General features: G+C 42.0%; 1 pseudogene; it reads right to left on the reverse strand.

Moving 5' to 3' along the window:
• Positions 1 to 608: 608 nt before the first annotated feature.
• Positions 609 to 7,505, reverse strand: LOC131905872 (motile sperm domain-containing protein 3-like; annotated as a pseudogene).
• Positions 7,506 to 10,469: the final 2,964 nt, after the last annotated feature.

The raw sequence follows: 10,469 nt of genomic DNA on the forward strand, positions 1-10,469 counted from the left end.
AAGCTTTATTTGTTAGATCATACACAAACTATCACTACACAGAGTCTTCCCCATTACCAGCTCCACCACCTACCAGACTGATGAGCCTCCATGGCTCCATCCTTTACCTCTGAAGTCCATAGGTCACATTAGTGTCAACACTTGGTGGTGAATGTCCTGTGGGCTTGGACAAATGAATTAGTCATCATTACAGCACTTCAAAAAAACAGTTTATTCTGTGTCCCACCAACTCATCTTTCTCTCCCTTAACTCCTGGAAACCACTAGTGTCTTCTCCACCTTTATAATTCTGCCTTTTCCAGAATGTCATTGAGACGAATTCCAATCCTATGCTGCCTTTCAATAGCTCCCTCCGGATGGTACTCTGCATTTATTTTGCTTTATTATGTCTTTTCACAGATTGATAGTTCTTTTTTTTTTTTCATTATAAGAATTTATTTTATTCAGCTTGGAATATGAGTACAGATCCCTGGGCATTTGGGATGGGGTATGACAGCTGAAGGATGAGCATGAAGGAGAAGAGACATGGGGCAAGAATAAACATCACAATGACTGCATCAGGTCCCTACAGGGGAAGGAGAGTGGGTGGGTTCAACTGAGAGATCACATCTAGAGGAACATCATGGTGAGGAGGCCTGAGATGTAAGCTGCCACCAATTTCTGTCCCAGGGACACATGTAAGACTTGAGGCAGCTGGCTACCAAGTTTGTCCTGTGGTAGCTGTAGTAGTAAGGCCTCAGAGACCTGATGGTTAGCAAGAAGAACAGGAAGGAGCTGTCAGCTAGATGCCAGGAGCCACTCCTGGAGATGTCTGGCTGGCATTGGTCCTGTCCTCACCGGAGACCCTGAGTTGGCCTCAGAATGTCACTGAAGTTCAAAGGGGTACTCTGGGGCCCAAAGAGCAGAGGTGATGTCTTTTTGTCCGACCACTCATCTTCCCCTCTCCCAAGACAACTCAATGCAGAGTTGGTCCTGGACATCATAGTGGCTGGGGATGGGAGCCACACATCAAGTCACTGTGTCAATGCAAGACTGAGGTGTCACGTATCCTTCTGCATCACAAACTGTATATTTGGCTGGTGTACACAGGACTTGGAAGCGAAGCACAGTTCTTGTGGGTTGTAGAAGGTCAACAGGTACTGGGAACCACTCCCTTGGTACATACTGAGTACTAGACCTGGGGAAAGTTCAGCACTATGACAACAGGTCCTGAGGAAGGAGGGGCACCCCACAGTCCACACAGGGTCTGGACTGTAGGACATCAGTGGGAGGAGCTGAGGAGGACAAGAGAGCCTTGGAATCTAGGGCTCATCAGTTTCCTTCAGTGAACCTGTAGCCAGGCCAAGAGTGCCATCATCCTGAGACAATTTCTTTCAAGTGAAGAATGATTCTCCACTCTGGCTAGGTTATTGCTTATTTACCAATCGACTTGCTGACAGGTATCTTGGTTGCTTCCTCCAGATTTGGGCAATTATGAATAGAGCCGCAGCAAACATCCACTTGGAGGTGTTTGTGTGGCCAGACTCATGGTTTCAGCTCCATTGGGTAAATATTAGGAAGCGTATTGTAATGTGCTTGGTAATGGCATGTTTTATCTTCTAAGAAACGGCCACTCTGTCTTCCATTGTGATTGAGCTGCTTCTCATTTCCACAGTGAAGAACAAAAGCTCCAGTGGCTTCCTGTCTGTGGCAGTTCCAGGTATGCATAGCATTGGATTTTGGCCACTGTGGCAAGTATGTAGTGATGATTTGCATTCTGACAGCATCCAATGTAGAGCAGGATTCCATATACTCGCTTACCATCTGTAATTTATATATATAATATATATTTATATATATAATATATATATATTATATATTTATTATTTAAGAATGTGTGTGGGTGTGTATGTGAGTGTGAGCACCCACATGAGTATGCAGATGTCTAGAGGCAGGAAGAAAGCCTTAGAGCCTGTAGAGCTGGGGGTTGTGAGCTGCTCCATGGTGGATGCTGGGAATTGACCTCAGGTCCTCCACAAGCACATTCACTCTTAACCATTGAGCTATCTTTCTAAGCCCTGGGACTACTTTTTAATTCGGTTCTTATGGTAGTTTGAGTGTAATTGGCCCCCATAACTGATGGGTGATGTCATTCTCTGTGCTGTGAAAATGTGTTGCTTTGATTGTTTGATAAATAAAATGCTGATTGGCCAGTAGTCAGGCAGGAAGGATAAGCGGGATAAGCAGACAAGGAGAATTCTGGGAAGAGGAAGGCTGGGTCAGGAGTCGCCAGCCAGACACAGAGGAAGCAAGATGTGAAGACAGAACTGAAAAAAGGTACCAAGCCACATGGCTAAATATAGATAAGAATTATGGGTTAATTTAAGTGTAAGAGCTAGTCAGTAATAAGCCTGAGCAAGTGGCCAAGCAGTTATAATGAATATTAAGCCTCTGTGTGATTATTTCATAAAAGGCTGCAGAATTGTAGATGAGATACTTGTCCCAACTGTGGGCCAGGCAAGACACAGAAAAACTTCCAGCTACACATAATCTCATAGGGAGTGGCACTATTAGGAGGTGTGGCTTTGTTGGAGTGGGTATGGCCTTTTTAGAGGAAATGTGTCACTGTGGGGGTGGGCTTTGAGGTTTCTTATGCTCAGGATACTTCCCAGTGTTTCAGTCAACTTCCTGTTGCCTGCAAGATGCAGGAGTCTCAGCTGTTACTCCAGTACCACGTCTGCCTGCATGCTGACATGCTCCCCACCATGATGATAATGAACTGAACCTCTGAACTGTAAGAGAGCCACTCCAATGAAATGTTTTCTTTATAAGAGTTGCCATGGCCAATGGTGTCTCTTCACAGCAATAAAAACCCTAACTAAGACAGAAGTTGGTACTAGGGACTGGGGTATTGCTGTGACAGGCCTGAACTTGTTTTTGTTTGGAGTAATGTGGACTTTGGTACTTTGTGTTAAGAAAGCAGTGGAATGGTTTAAGTCCTGCTTAATGAGCCATACGAGTAGGACCATGGAAGACAATGGTGCTAAGAATGATTTGAACTGTGAACATCAGAGGAGAAAAATCTTAGTATGTGGCCTAGAGATTGGCCTTGTGATATTTTGGTGAAGGAAGTGCCTGCCTTTTGCCCTTGTCCTAGTCTGCCTGAGACTAACTAAAGTGAAGAGTTTTGGATTAGTTCTGTTGGCAGAAGAAATCTTAAAACAGCCTAGGATAGAATCTATTGTGTGGTTACTAGTGTTAACTCTGATGAAGACTTATCATGAAAAGGAGCAGGCTGAGCAAGACAAAATATTTGAAGTGAAAAGGAGCACCAGAATGGTGGAATAGAGCTAAATTCTGTGTTTAAGGACATAAACAGATTAAGAAATGGAATAAAAGGAGTGGTGACCTCAGGTCCAGTTCCCATCCAGCTAAGTTTCCAACTTGTGGAAAGGAACTAAAGAAAAGCTTAGAGCCAGGTATGGTGGTACACACCTTTTTTTCCTTTTCTTTCTTTCTTTCTTTCTTTCTTTCTTTCTTTCTTTCTTTCTTTCTTTCTTTTTTTCTTTCTTTTTTTTTACTTTTTTGAGACAGGGTTTCTCTATGTTGTTTTGGTGCCTGTCCTGGATTTAGCTCTGTAGACCAGGCTGGCCTCGAACTCACAGAGATCCTCATGGCTCTGCCTCCTGAGTGATGGGACAAAAGGTATGGCCTTGTTAGAAGAAGTGTGTCAGTGTAAGGTTGGATTTTGAGGTTTCCTATGTGTCCAGCATCTCAGTCAACTTCCTGTTGCCTGCAAGATGTAGGACTCTCAGCTACTACTTCGGTACTACATCTGCCTGCATGCCACCTTGCTCATAATGAACTGAACCTCTGAAACTGTAAGTGAGCCACTCCAATTACATATTTTACTTTATAAAAGTTGCTGTGGTCATGGTGTCTCTTCACAGCAATAAAAACCCAAACTATGACTATGTTGAGTAGTACTTTGTCTATTATGGATGAAGATTCTGGGAAAACATCTCTTAGTTTGTGGTTTGCCTGTTTATTCTCTCAATTATGTCTTCTGCAGAGCAGAGAGTTCATTTCAGTGATGTCCACCTTATCAAGTCTTTCACAGGTCATGTGCTACTCAGCTTTCTGTCCCTATGACAATACTCGAGATGGTCAACGTTTAGAGACAGTTCATTTGGCTGTGTGTTTCAGTAGTTTCAGCCCACTTTTGTTTACCCTGCTGCTTTTGGATTTGGGGAGAGGCAACACATCATAATGGAGGTGGATGGCCGAGGGAAGCTGTTCATCTGATTCCTCATGGTGAGCCAGGGGACAGGAAGAAAGAGAAAGGGACTGGAGTTCTCCTTTAAGGGGATACCCCTAATGACCCAAAGACCTTCTATTAGGATCTACCTTCACGTTTCCACAAACAAACTCCTAAGATCACTATGTGGGAATAAGAATTTAACACATGGACTTTAGGGGACATTGAAGATCTAAAGTATAGAAGGTCATGTCTTACACGTGTCACATTCTCTAGGTCAGTGAAATGGCTTCCTGGGCAAAGGTGCTTGACTTCAAGTCCAACAGCCTGGGTTCAAACTCTGGGACCCACTGGTTTAGGGAGAGCACTCACTCTTGAAAGTTGTCCTTTGACGTTCACATGCATTCCATGGCACGTGTGTGCCTCTGTGTACATCACACATACTTAAATAATAAATAAATGAAAAAAGTCATTGGCAAATCCAAGATCATCTAGATTTTCTCCTAGATATTTCAATTTTGTGTTTTATTTTTAGTTGTATTATTTAAGTTTTGTGATAGGTATAATCTATCTTTTTTTTTTTTTTTTTTTTTTTTGAGACAGAGTTTCTCTGTGTAACTGTCCTGGCTGTTCTGGAACTCACTCTGTAGACCATGCTGGCCTCAAAGTCAGAAATCTGCCTGCCTCTGCTTCCCGAGTGCTGGGATTAAAGGCATATGCCACCATCACCTAGCATATCTTTTTTTTTTTTAATGCATGTGAGTGTTTGATTGTTCTAGTTCAGTTGATAAGGCTATCCTTGACATATTTTATTGACTTTTCTCCTTTGTTATTGATCAGTTTGCTACACTTATTTGGGTCTATTTCTGGGCTCTGAATTGTGTTCTACGTACCTGTTCCTTGACTAATATTGTACTATCCTGATCAATGTAACTTTATAGTTGAGTCCTGAGGTTGGGCAATGTCAACTCTTTAGTGTTAGTCTGTCCCTTCAATACTGCTTTGCTTAGTCTAATTATTTTACCTCTCCCACATAAACTGTAGAATTCACTTGTTAATATCTACAAAATAGCTTTCTGGGGAATTGGAAATGGATTGTATTGAATCCATAATTACAGTAATTTGGGAAGAACTAATATCTTGATAAGACGGAGTTTTCATGAACGTACAATATATCTCTGTTTAATTTGCTTCTTTTGTGTATCAACGTTTTATAATTTTTCTCAACTAGATCTAGTGCATATGTTGTTAGATTTACACCTATTTCATTTTGAGGGGTATTAGTGTAATAGCATTTTTATTTCTTTTTTAACTTCAAATCCCACTTGTTCCTGGTGGTATATAGGAGGCCGGCCTTAAGAGATATTAACTGTGTTTTCTGCCACCTTACTAGCTTCACATATCTTCCTGAGATTTCGTTATTGATTCCTTTAATCTACATAGATCGTGTTGTATGAATTTTCCTGGGGAGACATGGACAGATGTCTATGTGCCCCAGAACACCAGCAACAGACAAAGGACAAGAGTCTACTAAAGCCGAGCTTGATGAATCAATGGGTTTCTTGGGGCTATTTAATGGAACATGAATGAATGTATCACCACAAACTCCACCCCCAACACAGGCAGTGACTGTCAGAAGCTGCATCTCTAGAGTTCCCTGAACAATAGCTCCAACAAAGAGACCTTATCTCCCCTTAATTGTTTACTGCTTATATAAGCTTTAGAGGGGGTCCTTGTGAATCTCAAGACTTTCTGATCCTCCTGAATCTTAGACTCCTTCCTTCTAAGGAGGAAATGTTTCAATTAGGAAGAAATAGCAACACAATAATATCATCTGTGAACAAAGAGATTTGTTCCTTCATTTCCAGTCGTATACCTCTCCTTTTTCTTATCTTACTGCATTAGCTAGGATTTCTAGTACAAGGTATAACATAGCATTTAAAAATGCTTTTATATATATGGATGTTTTGCCTGCATATATGTTTGTGCATCATGTGCATGCTTGGTGCCAACTGAAGAGGGAAGAGGGTGTCAGATCCTCTGAAACTAGAGTTACAGATGGTTGTGAGTCACCATGTGGGTCTGGGAATTGAGATCCCCAAAACAAAACAAAACAAAACAAAACAAAACAAAAAACAGCTAGTGCTCTTAACCAAGTCATCTCTCTAGGCCCAATTACTTTTTTGAGATTGTAATTTAATTAAACATTTTCCCCTTCCATTTTGTCCCTCCAAACCCTCCCATATACCTCTCCCCACTCTTCTTTAATTTATGGCCTCCTTTAAAAAATTTTATTGAATGCATATATGTATGCTTATAGACATATATATTCTTAAATATAACCTGCTCAAAGTCCATATAATGCTGTGTTTTCAGGGCTGACTGGTACTGGACAGCTAATTGATGTGCTCTTCCCTAGTGAAAGTTACCTCTCCCATTCCCAGCTTTCCTCTGTTGCTTCCTATAGTTTTGTGTAGGGTTGAGGCCTTATGGGATATTCTCTGTCCAGCTTGGCCTCTTCACTGGGGTCATCCTTTTTCTCTTACATTTGGGCTGTCATGTTGATGAGTCTTTATGGGTGTAGCTTTTGATGTTACTAAGAGACAGCAGAGTCCCTGATCCTCTGGCTCTTACAATCCTTCCCCTCACTCTTCTGCAATGCTCCCTAAGTCTTAGGTGTGGAAGTGGTTTGTAGATATATCCACTGGGGCTGTGTGCCACAACTCTACATTTTGATCAGTTGTGGTTTTCTGGAGGTGTCTCTGTCTGTTGCAAAGTTTCCTTGATGAGGAATGAAGACTACACTTACCTGTAGGTATAAGGGCAAATGTTTGTAGATTGTTGTTAGGGATAATGGTGGTTTAATAAATTAGTGATCATAGGTTATCCTCCAATAATCATGACTTCACTAGCACTGAGTAGTTATCTAGGCTTCCAGTATGGCCCAGGAATGGACTCCCTCTTATTGACTGGGTCTTAGTCCAATTAGAGAGCTGCTGGTTACCGCCAAGGTATTTCTGCCACTACTGCACCCTTAGGGTTATCATACCATGCTGGTTGTCAATGTGGTTCACAGGTGTCATCGACTTTGGAAACTTGCATGATGCCTTCTTGTCCCCTGAAAGCTAGTCCTCAGGGGAGGGAGCACTGAGATCAGTTCCAGCTTAGGGATCTCTGGGCCCTGTTTCTAAAGTGCATGGTGTCTTCAGCAATAGGAACTTACCTTCCACCTCTGGAGTGTAACCGAGGGCTACGGCATTAGGCTGCATATTTTGGGAGTCTCTTGGACAGCCCTGATCAACAACTCAAAGGAGGGCTTCTCATGTCTGATATTGGGGTTTTTGTTAGGTGGTCTTTGACTCTTGGAGGGAGTACCATCAGCCCAGATGAGAAACGTTTATTAAAACTATATGTATACATGGAGTTATGTGTAATATATTTTTTGTAACTATTAACAGTATGATTCCGTGTGGTTTTTTCAGATGTTCTTGTGACTTGACTCACCTCCCTCCTTCATTTACATCTTCACCCTCCCTAAAGAATCCCTTCTTTTCCCATTTGCCCTTCAGATCATTTGCATTCTGCTAGTCCCTTCGCCCTCCTCCACCTTCTTCATTTACCTTCCTCCCCCTCCCTAAGGAGCCCTCCCTTTTTTTTTATTTCCTTGCTCAGATCACTTGTTCCCTGCCATTCGCCTCTCTGTTGATCCCCAAACCCCCTATCCTGACAATGGTCCCCTTTAACTTTTCTGATTTCTGTAGTTGCTACAGACTGTGTATTCACATCTGAAGATTTGGAGCTAGGAGCCTCCAGTAAGAGAGAAGTTATGATGTTTGTCTTTCTGGGTTACTTCTCTAGCCCCACTTCCAAAAAAATAATGGAAAGGCAGACTGTTAACCTGTTGGTCCCAAGAATTTGGCACTCAGTCTGAGATCTTTTCAGAACAAATCTTACACATTTTTCCCAAGTTTAACTCAAATGTTCTCTATGTGATTACTACCCTTAGACCTGTGGAAGAGAGTTCAGGTCTTCGGCTGCCTCGGGCCTGCATTCCATAAACAAACACATACCAATTGTATTTACTGGGATTCACTGCTTCATGCCAGCACACCATGACCTGGAGCCTAAATATCATTCTCCCAACTAACACCTTTCAAGTCACTAGAGCTCCCCCATCTGCCTTGTCCCCAAAGAGTGACACAAAAGGAGGCTGTATTCAAACAGAGAAAACACCAGGAAAAGTCAGCATCAGAGACAGAGGCTACTCCAGAGGTAAGGAAGGTTTTCTTAGCTAGAAGACAAATTACAAACCTGTGAAGCCCTCAGATATCGAGTGTAACAGATTCTTGTGTAATCAGTGATTATTCCCCATGACACTGAGCTGATCCTTCTTGGCTTCTCTTTGTGTTTTGATGGGCAGCTCCAGAGGCTTACAGGAATTGGCATGGCTTTGGAGCAGTTTCATATTAGGGCTGAGCAATAGCTTAAAGTATTAATAGTTTGTTACCACTCTCTCTTGAACTTGGGTTGCTATAGAAGCTTAGTGGTAACACTCACAGAATATGACATGAATTCTCTCCATTCATTTATAGACATTGAATGCCAAGTCTGTGAATGGTTTCCTCTCTCTCTGTCTGTCTGTCTCTCTCTTTCATAAAAAGACAATATTTAAACTTTCAAAAGTGACATTTAAAGAATTAGTTTTGTATGAATAATTTATAACTTTAAATGGTTTAAAAGAGAATTAACACTTTTTGTTATTTAAAAATTTTATGTGTATCTGTGCTTGCGTGTATATACAGTGCACCATATGTATGCAGGTACCTGAAGAGATCAGAAGAGGACATGGGATTTTCTGGAGCTGGTGTTACAGGTGGTTGTTAAGCCTTTCCAATGCACATGTTAGAAACCAGACCCTGGTCTTCTGCTAGGGCAGCAGATACTCTTAACCACTGAGCCTCCAGCTCTAGCCCCCAACTACATTTTAAATTACATTTAAATTACATATAATTCCTGGACCATGGGTATATGAAATGATTATATTACAAATAAAAAATGTAGCAGTAGAACTCTGAATATAAAAGCTAGAAAGAATAAGCCCACCGATGGGACTTACAGACATTTGCTCTAGGCTCTAGGCCAGAGTGCAAACCCTCAGAGAGAAAGTGCAGGGAGAGTGGAGGCCTCTGGTGTCCTCTGCTGAAATGACCAGGTGACCCTAACTGAGTTCCTAAGATGGTACAGGAACTGGACACCAATGTTTTTTAGAAGTCAAGTGAATAGGACAGTGGCTGAGGAGTAAGAGGTGGATCTCAAGAGAAATTACGTAAAAGCCTCAAACCAAGGAACCAATTACCCCAACACAAGTGCACTGCCTGCTCCCGCTGAACCCCGCTGGACATGAACAAGGAAGCATGAGGGCTGCCTTTCAAGAGCTATACGGAGTGCCAGCAGGATGTTCTGCCCTTTGCCTAGAACGTGCAACACTTTCCTGGAAGGGAGCAGCAGGATGCAGGGTTTCCTTCATACTTCTTCATTCCCTACACTACTAGCCAGAGATGCTGGGGCCAGCTTGTTCGGAAATGTTTGTTCTTCTGGAGATTGTCCTGACTGCTGACGCCCAGTAGACGTTTCATACTAAAAAGAAAAGAAAGGAGAAGAAAGATCAGCTGGAACAAGGGAGACATCGTTAACTCAGGATCAACTGGGTTAGGAAGAGGGCTGGCCCAGACGGCACCATGCCCACACTAAAGTGACTTCTGAAAAGAACACAGATGCTGAGAAGCTAAGTCCTTTTAACACAATGTTCAAAACATAAAGCCCATGTTTGTTTTTTTAACCCCCCCCCCTTCTTCTTTTTCTCCAGGTTTTCCATATGAACTCAGACTGCCTTGGAACTTGCTTTGTAGTCCAGGCTGGCCCGAAACCTATAATCCTCCCATCTCTGCTTTCCCAGCAAGATTTCAGGCATGCACCAATTCATCTGGCTATATCTGGCAACCTTTCATATTAATACATTTCAACCTGAGCAATTCCCAGGACTTCCTGCCCACTAGGCAAGTGAAGGTATTATAAAACACATTTGAAAATGAGCATTATCCATCAATAAGCATATTTTTAGCTTTTGTGCACTTAGGGAAAGCCACTGGCTGGGAAAGATGGAGTACCACTCTGTAAAGGATATATATATGTATATGTATATATATATATATACATATATATATATATGTATA

Source organism: Peromyscus eremicus, chromosome 1 (assembly GCF_949786415.1).
Source record: "Peromyscus eremicus chromosome 1, PerEre_H2_v1, whole genome shotgun sequence".
NCBI lineage: Eukaryota > Metazoa > Chordata > Mammalia > Rodentia > Cricetidae > Peromyscus > Peromyscus eremicus.